A 10,000-nucleotide genomic window follows, 5' to 3' on the forward strand; every position below is an offset into this window, starting at 1 on the left:
TCAACGACGGGTACTTTTGCTAGTATATATATATATATAAGTACCTTTGTGTGTGTGTGTGTGTGTGTGTGTGTGTGAATTCCTTTCTGATAGGTCCCGAAACGGCTGAGCGTAGATTTTGCAAATATCACACAAAGGTAATTTATATGTCTGGCAGTGTTCGTAGACATTCATCCGATCAGTATCGAAAACCAAAAAAGTTTTTGTTTCATAGATAAATAAGAAGACTTTAAATAACAGGAATATTTTAAGTTGTACTCGCCGGTGTTACGTAAAATATTCCTCTGTAAAAATTCTTCCATTTTTCTCTAACAGAAAAAAAGAATATTTTTTTTTAGATCGTCGAGCTCAAATATCAGATTACGTGATGTTGTAAACAAACAAAGACGAAATTTGGTGAACGACATCACCATTATTATTTTCGTATGTTTTATTTCATCTTTTGTTTTTGCGAATTAGTCCACCTGGCAAATTATTCCTCGTGATATATAATAATAAACAGAGGATTAATTCATACGCAATCTGTAGAAATTAAAATATCATGTGGTAGCGCATTGTACGACCAGGAAACGGTCGGCTAGTACACACACACACACACACACACACACACACACACACGCACGCACACACACACGCACACACGCACACACACAAACACACACAAACACACACACACACACACGCACAAACGCGCGCGCGCACACACACACACACACACACACACACACACACACACACACACACACACACACACACACACACACACACACACACACACACACACATATATATATATATGAAATTGAACTTCTTACTTGCAACAACACATGAATGTCTAATAATCGACTAGGTAGAGTTGATTCCACTGTTCTTTTCTTGTGTCCATTATGGCAATCACGGGCCATCACTACATAAAGAGATGGAATTAATGATATTTTTTAGATTATACCTATAATCTATTGCCTAACGTACATGGCTACTGCGGCTCGCAACACGAACATTACGAATAATAGAGCGAAGCCTCAGTTTACAGAGACATGTAACTTCTGGTCGCATTAAGATGACGTGATTGATAGTTTGGTTCTTTATGAATCTCGCCGCTTGAGCGCTTTGTATGTGAGCAGCACTGTAAATAAGAGTATGGCTTATCTCCCTTTAATTTGGTTTTAATGAACAAAACGTGAGACTTCAGCCAGGCGTACAGAGTTGTTAATTGATAGCCGCTAATAAAACGTTACTTGTGTCAATGGCTGATTACGCTGATTTGAAGGTGTATGTCTGAACATTCTCTTATATATCTATACATACATATATATAAATATATACATGCATATATATATAAATATATATATGTTTGTGCATATATATACATATATATATATATATTTATATTCAATAAGATAAAAAGCTATAGCAAACATCTAAATGACTACTTTAACCACAGTTCCTGATTTCAAAAAAAGAAAAATTAAAAAATTAATCTGCCTTACTTTTAATGCTAGGTTTATTTATGGTGTCTTTTAAATTCAATAAAAACCCTTCAAAATTTGCTGACGAGGAGACCTTGCTTACCAAAAAACTATATATAATTATTCTACATAACTTGATGTATACCACAATAAAAAGCATTGTTTTCCGAAACGATCGTACAGATAATTGATTTTGTTGTTGTTCCTTCTTATGAAACTGATTTTTAATTTAATTAAAATTTGATTTTTAAATTTTAAATTATAAATCACATTACTTAATATATATATATATATATATATATATATATATATATATATATATAAATTCATAAAATATATATGGCGATTAAGCTACACTGAATATTCTGCGTTTCATCCACTATAGGATTCGTCAGGCTTATGCGCATAAGCCTGACGACTCCTATAGTGGATGAAACGCATATATATTTTATAAATTACTAACTAGCTCTACCTACGTATTGAGCACTTTTGAAGTAAATACTTAAAGTTTACGCATAAATCTATACTTTTGTATATTAAATTCATGTGAGTAAATGAAGTAGTTATTTATATATATATATATACATATATATATATATATATAGAGAGAGAGAGAGATAGAGAGAGAGAGAGAGAGAGAGAGAGAGAGAGAGAGAGAGAGAGAGAGAGAGAGAGAGAGAGCGAGAATATATTACATTGAGCTTCTTAAATAATGATTGGTATATATTATAAGAAAATATATATCTACAGAAATACACACACACAAACACACACACGCACACACACACACACATATATATATATATTATGCTAGCAGGTCACCCGGCATAGCCCGGTCGTAAAATACGCGTTTAAATATGATATTTTGATTAATGCAGATTTCGTATTTATTATTATACTAACCCGGGTACCAGGCATTGCTCTGGTGTTTGGATGTGTGTGTTGAGCAAAAAAAAAAAAAAAATATATATATATATATATATATTTTAATAGGAAGGCAGGCCCGAACCCATGACGCGAAGGCGAAAAATAAAGTGGAGGTATGTGTAAGGGTGTTGGCTGAGCAAAGAAAAGAAAAGGAAAATTGCGAGCGCAATTAAATAATTAAATAAATAAATAAATATATAAAAATAGGAGTAGCAAGCAGGCCCGAACCACTAACGTGTCAGAGCGTTGAAAAACAAAAACAGTCTTACCGATGTGCCTACCGTGGTTGTGACGTCACAGGCGGTCGAAATAACGCCTTTTACGCGACCTCGTGGACGCGAAGGTTGAATGACTAGCAAAAAGTGTAATCGAAAATACCGACCCTCCTTGTAGAAAAGTGCAAAGTGGAGGGTGAAGCTATTTATGCTTTTGACCTATTTTCGATATTAGTCGTCCGAAGGGTCGCGCATCATAATGGTACCAATCTCATGAAAATCCGTTGCCTGTGTCAAAAGTTTTGCGATACATACATACATACATACATACATACATTTAAACAGACAGATGAGATTTATATTATAGATTATATTGGACCCGAAATATAGTAATAATTTAAAAAGTTTAAAAAAATATGATTCGTGCGCTACTACCGAGAATTGAAACCAAAACATTTAGCTTGCGATTTACTTTTTCCTTTGACGTTAATGCCTGAATTATGAAGACATGTTTGCTGCAAAACTAAAAATTAAAATATGAACTAATAGCTATTACGTTACGCATGCGTATTCGTAATGCGGTCGTTCAACCTTTTACCTGGCAAATTCACCTTTTTTATTTTCATACTTTTGCACCGATTTTCCCCGGTTAAAACCCAAGTATAAAGTTTCGCATAGAGTTCGAATACCCTATGTATTAAGTTTCATGTCTGTAGACAAAAAGCAGACAGGGGAGTTTGGTAGGGAACATTTTTTAAACAAATATATATACGCATACATAAATATATAGAGAAAAAAAGATTGTGTTTACTCTCAACTTTGTACACAAATATTACATAAATATAAATCATGTAGAATATCTGCATGCATATAATTACACGTAGTAGCATTCTAAAGATGATCATCCCATAAGGTACCAAGAAAAAAAAATTAATAGGGAATTAATTGAAATGAATGTTTAACGATTATGCAAATAAGCTTTTTTTTTTTTTTTTACAAGGGTGTCATCACTTATCAAGGCCCAGAGGCCACTCGAGGATAAGGGTTAATAGGTATACATTAGTCATTGTGATTTTAGCATAGTAAACAGTGGGAATATTGTAACTTGGATTACTTAGGGGGACGATTCAATTAGAACTTGTTCACATTGGACTTTTTTTTTTTCATAGGTATCAACTCATTATCAAGGCCAAGAGGCCACTCAAGGATAAGGGTTAAAGAGTGTACAGTAGAAATTGGACAATATAATAATCAATTAATAATGAAAATTTGTTAAATGTGATAACTTATATGGAACGGCTCATCAAGAACTTATTTACGTTAGACTTACGCTAGATCTTTTTCAGTTGAATGCAATTCCACGAACCAAAGTTATATTTTCTTTTTTAAAAATATAAAAAAAACGTTTTTAATATGAATATTTGTTAAGTGTTGAGACGTTATGTTGAACAGAGGTGGCGTTGAAGAAGCAGTGTAGTACGATCCTTAGTGTAATTGCCAGTAACAAAAAATGGCGACGAAGAATTAGTGCCGTACGATCCTGAGTGTAATTGCCAGTAACAAAGATGGCGCCGAACTGATTGAATCCAAAATTCAACAATTTTTATAGTAATTTTAGAAGCTTTTCATTGGTTGCTCACCATGACTTGTGGTTATAAAAACGATCGTCGAAATCACTGGTTTCATACACCCATCAGGAGTCAAAAATATTTCACAATATCAATGCACCAAAAATAAGCCCAATTTATTAGAGTATAGATAAACTCATATATATATATATATATATATATATATATATATATATATATATATATATATATTGATAAAATAAAACGTGTATACATACATATATATATATATGTATATGCATATATATATATATGTATGTATATATATATATACATTTCACATTTATTAATCCCTTATTTTTTCTATACATAGCTTTAGGTAACAACACCTATTGAGCGTATTATAACGGCAATACTTCTTGCTCTTATGAACTATAACACTATATAATATATATATATATATATATATATATATATATATATATGTATATATAATTTAAAGGAGATTAGAACAATAGTCTAAAGAGCTGAGTGTATTTTAATGTAACAGTGAAATTACTAGTTTAATTAAAATACAGGAAAGAGAAAGTGCTCGTTGTAATTTAGATATATAATAAGCTCGATAGTTAAATGTCCTAGAGCTAATTCAATATTAAGTAATGTGATTGATAATTTAAAATTTTAAAATCAAATTATAATTAAATTAAAAATCCGTTTCATAAGAAGGAACAACAACAAAATCAATTATCTGTAGGATCGTTTCGGAAAACAATGCTTTTTATTGTGATATACATCAAGTTACGTACAATAATTACATATAGGTATAAGCAAGGTCTCCTCGTCAGCAAATTTTGAAGGGTTTTTATTGAATTTAAAAGACACCATAAATAAACCTAGCATTAAAAGTGAGGCAGATGAATCTGAAAAAAATTGAAATAAAAGGTCTGGATTTAGAATTTATAAGAAAATTAATATGGGTTAGAGATAGAAATAAATAGAGAAAAATATAGATTTGAATTTACATTATAAGTTTGCTTTAAAAATATATAGAGATATTTACCTTTTAATTTTTCGCTTTTTGAAATCAGGAACTATGGTTAAAATACTCATTTAGATGTTTGCTATAGCTTTTTATCTTATTGAATGATGAATTTTAAAAGGGGGGGACGCCCGTGCAATAAATTATTTCCGTTAGCGTATTTTTGATTTAAAGACGCTACGGTTTATATTTAGAATGTTGCTTGTATATGTATGTATATATATATATATATATATATATATATATATATATATATATATATATTCATAAAATAAAGTGTATATATATATATGTATACAAGATTTCAGCACGTTGAAATATATTGAACTAAAGAACAATAAGTAATCAAACGTTCTCAAAACATATGTAGAGCTATTATGAGTGAAATTGTATAAACATCAGAAGAAATGTCTAAAGTCTAGCGATAAGTACATTTAGAACGGAATAATGAAGTATCTAAGGTAGAGGGTCATCGGTATGAATGCCGAAACATCACATTTCTAATTTGGTACCGAGCACCCCCTTTCTCCTTCCGATGAGAAGCATTCCGCTTCGAAATATCTCGGTATGAAGAGCATATATATATGCTGCACTTCTGATGATGTAATTTACTTATTGAATCAATGATTAAATTTACATGCATTAATATATATCTTCATATTGTTGTTTTTTTCCTCAATGTTTCCTTCGGTATATTAGCTCCACCTCAAATGTTGAGGTTTTTATTATCCCGATCAGTTTCTTTTTAAAGAAATTGTCTAAAGCCTCCTGGTTTCCTCCATATATATATATATATATATATATATATATATATATATATATATATATATATATATATATGTATATATATATATATGATTGCAACGTCTCTTGTAAGACGAGTGCCACTCCCTCAGACATTTAAAATCCATGAGCCCAAATGCCTGAGGGAGTATCTATACAAATATGATGTTACAGAGTCTTAGCTTTGTACGACAGCTAAGTCTCTCTCTCGGTTCAAAATGTTGAGATCCAGCAACAAGCAAGAGCAAGATAGCCAGCAACAAGTTAAACTGCAGACCAGCTTAATGCGGGTAATGATCTTCCGCTTTATGTTTTTTTAAATCAGAGATTTGCTTCTCCTGGAAAGGTTGCCTTCACCACGGCTTACGGGAGCCCTTTCCACCCCAATACACATTCACACACACACACACACACAAATATACACGGTGCTAGTTGGCGGTTGACCCAGAAAAAGAGTTCATTCGCCCTTTGGAAGGTCTTGTTTTTAATCCGTCAGGGAGACTAGCCGCCCTCCTCACCAAACAAGTCTGGTGGGGGAACCAGTTTAGTTGAGTTGTGGAGATTTGATGAAGTGTTTACTAAAGGGGGCGGTTCATTAGGAATTTGTTAACATTGGACTTGAACACATCCAAGTTGTAGTCCGGTGGGAAGCAGGCAGACGGAACAGAGTTCCACAGTCGTGCAGTTCTAAGAAAGAAGCTTTGTTCATGGAATCCACGTTTTGATTTAGGCACAGATAAAGAGTGGGGGAAAATTTTCACAGTGGATTCGGCTAGACGGGTGTTTTTCGTGAAAGATTGGCGAGGGGGGAACAGAGATTGGAGTTCAGACGAGCACCTGCCATGGAAATAACGATAAAACAACGATAGGCTCGCAACGTCTTTTCTGTGGGAGAGAGGTTGCTGGGTAGAGAAAAGGGCATCCCCCACTAAGCCACGAAGTCTATTTTGTACTCTGTCAAGGCAGGATAGGTTGTTTTTTGCAGCTCCTGCCCAGATATGGCAACAGTATTCCATCCTTGGACGTACTTGGCTTTTATATAGATAGAGAATTGCATCAGTAGTGAGACATCTTCTGGAGCGGTAGAAGGATCCCACCATCTTTCCAGCGACCTTGGCAACATACTTGATGTACGTGTTCCATTTCAGATCAGGAGTAAAGGTCAAACCCAGAAGCTTGTCATATATATATATATATATATACTCGGGTTTTTTTGTATTCAAAAGTAATGGACTAATGAATTCAACGAGGTTGTTAGATAGTGCTCAATAAAAAGAGCTGATAATACTTGTTTATTGTTATATAAACATGCTCACATCCCGCTGCTACAAATAGCCACTTGTTTCAATCAAACAACAGATATCATCAGGCAGCGACTTGACTATTCAAAAGTTCAATGAATAATGGATTTTTATTTTAGATAGGAACTCTTTAAAAGTTGGAGTTAAAAAACTTAAAACACAGAACTTTAATTATAAAATGTAAAGAGGGAGGGGCAATTTAAATAAAGTTAAAAGATTACAGACTTAGTAGGTCTATTCATACTATACAACTTAACCAAAGACATCAATGTCATGGATATAGGCTTGTATCGTGATGATGGACTGATGATCATAAAGGAATCCAACGGCCCTAAATGTTAAAGAACCAAAAAGATTATCTTAAATGAATTCCGTAGAATTAAATTAAAAGTGGATATTATATCAGATGTTAAAACTGTAAATTTTTTGGATGTGAACTTTGATTTAAGGAAAGGCATCTACCAACCATATAGGAAGGAAAACTCAAACCTAATTTATGTACACCCCTTATCAAATCACCCAAAATCTATCATTAGGCATATCCCCAAATCCATTAGTAAAAGAATCAGTGACAATTCTTCCAATCTTGAAACATTTAATAAACATAAATATTTCTATAACAGGGCCCTTAAGGATAGTGGATACAAAAACACCTAAATTGAGTTCATAGAACCAACACACCCAAACACAAATACAAATAGAAACCGTAAGAGAAAAATCCTGTGGTACAATCCCCCTTTTAATCTGAAACTTAAAACAAATCTAGGAATGAAATTCTTAAACTTAATTAAAAAGCACTTTCCTATGAATAACATACTACATAAAATTTTCAATAAAAATACAATAAAACTTAGTTATAGCTGTAATGAAAACCTTGAAAAAATAATTAAAAAACATAATAACAAAATATTAAACAAAAATAGCACACCCATTGCTACCGAAAGTTGTAACTGTAGAATTAAATCAAAATGCCCTCTTAAAGGAAATTGTCAAATTACTTCTGTAGTGTACCAAGCAACTATTTCTACTAAGGAAAATCCGAATGAAAAAAATATTACATAGGAATGACAAATAACAATTTTAAAGAAAGATTTACCGGTCACAAGTGCTCTTTTGAAAATAATGAGTACAAAAATAGAACTTCCTTGTCTAAATATTACAATGAACTAGTAGAGCAAGGTTACTCCCCAATAGTATATTGGAAAATTTTAAAGAAAGCTAAAACCTGTTCATCTTTAAACTCGCCTTGCTACCTATGTCTTTATGAGAAATTATTTATACTTACTTTTAGAGAAAGAGATAAATTATTAAATAAGAAGCACGAAAATTCAATTAATTGCAAACATTATAAAAACCATCTTTTAAGTAATTCAGTTTAGATATAAAATTTAAATAAATTTAAAATTGTCACTGATTTCTATAATTTATTAAAATACTACTAATATACTTTCTCCTCGCCTGATTTCATTCTTTACTTCCCCTATCTTATATACCTGTGTGTCTATGTGTATATGTATGTGTCTATGTATTTACTTTATGACCGTGTGTACTTAGATTAATATATTTTTATATTATTTGGTATACCCTCCCATGTTTATTCATTCCATTTGTATGTTTCTATGTGTGTACGCATCTATCTGTACTCTTGCCAAATTAGTTGTATTCTTATGTATTTCTATATATATATATAGTTTATGTAAATTATACATATTTATGTGTGCGTATATATATGTGTGTGTGCGTTGTTGTATATTAGTATATGATTGTGTGCATATATTTGTGTATTTTTTGTATGTGTATACATAAAATTATATATATATATATGCTTGTTTGTATGTCTGTTGGTTCTCTGTGGGTATATACATATGTATTTTATTATTTTTAATTTGGGTACTATCTACCTGTGTGTCGCTACTTTTGAGTATTTCGTTGATTTAATTACTTCTTTTGCCTGAATATATTTATATATTTATAGGTAAGTGTACTTGTATATGTGTTATTAGTAATCCGGTCTTGAATGTATTAATTTGTCATTTAATATGACTTTATATCTATACTTAAATAGCTTAAACTTTCAACTTAATAGTATAGTTACACCTTTACTTATGTGCATGTATGTATATATATATATGTGTGTGTGTATGTGTGTGTATATATATATGTGTGTGTATATGTGTATGTATACATATATGTATTGTATTCTTTTTATATACATAAATATTAGTAGATTTTTATTTATAATTATTGGCCCTATTTAATTTATTTAATCCCCTCTTATGGCTAAATTTGTTATATTAAAAAGATAATAAATTTTAATTTTATTCTGTTTTTATTATTATTATTATTATTATTATTATTATTATTATTATTATTATTACTATTATGTTTATTATTACTATTATTATTATTATTATTATTATTAATAATAATTTTAATATTGTTTTATCATTATTTTTTTCTTCTTTTATTTATATATTTATCTAATAAAAACGCGAAAACTTTAAACTTATATCATTTAGCATAAAGGGCCTAATTAATTGTAGACGTATGTTTGAACTGCGTTGATATTACTCGTGGACGTATGTGAGTTGATATATATGTTGGCTGGATACATTCGCTGTCTTTTTTGACATGTTCATTTCTGACGCTTGGATTGTATCTTCTGTATGTATTTGTAATAATATGTTTCATTACTGAA

The sequence above is a fragment of the Euprymna scolopes genome, chromosome 32, assembly GCF_053919585.1.
Source record: "Euprymna scolopes isolate OS-2025 chromosome 32, ASM5391958v1, whole genome shotgun sequence".
NCBI classification, from domain to species: Eukaryota; Metazoa; Mollusca; class Cephalopoda; order Sepiida; family Sepiolidae; genus Euprymna; species Euprymna scolopes.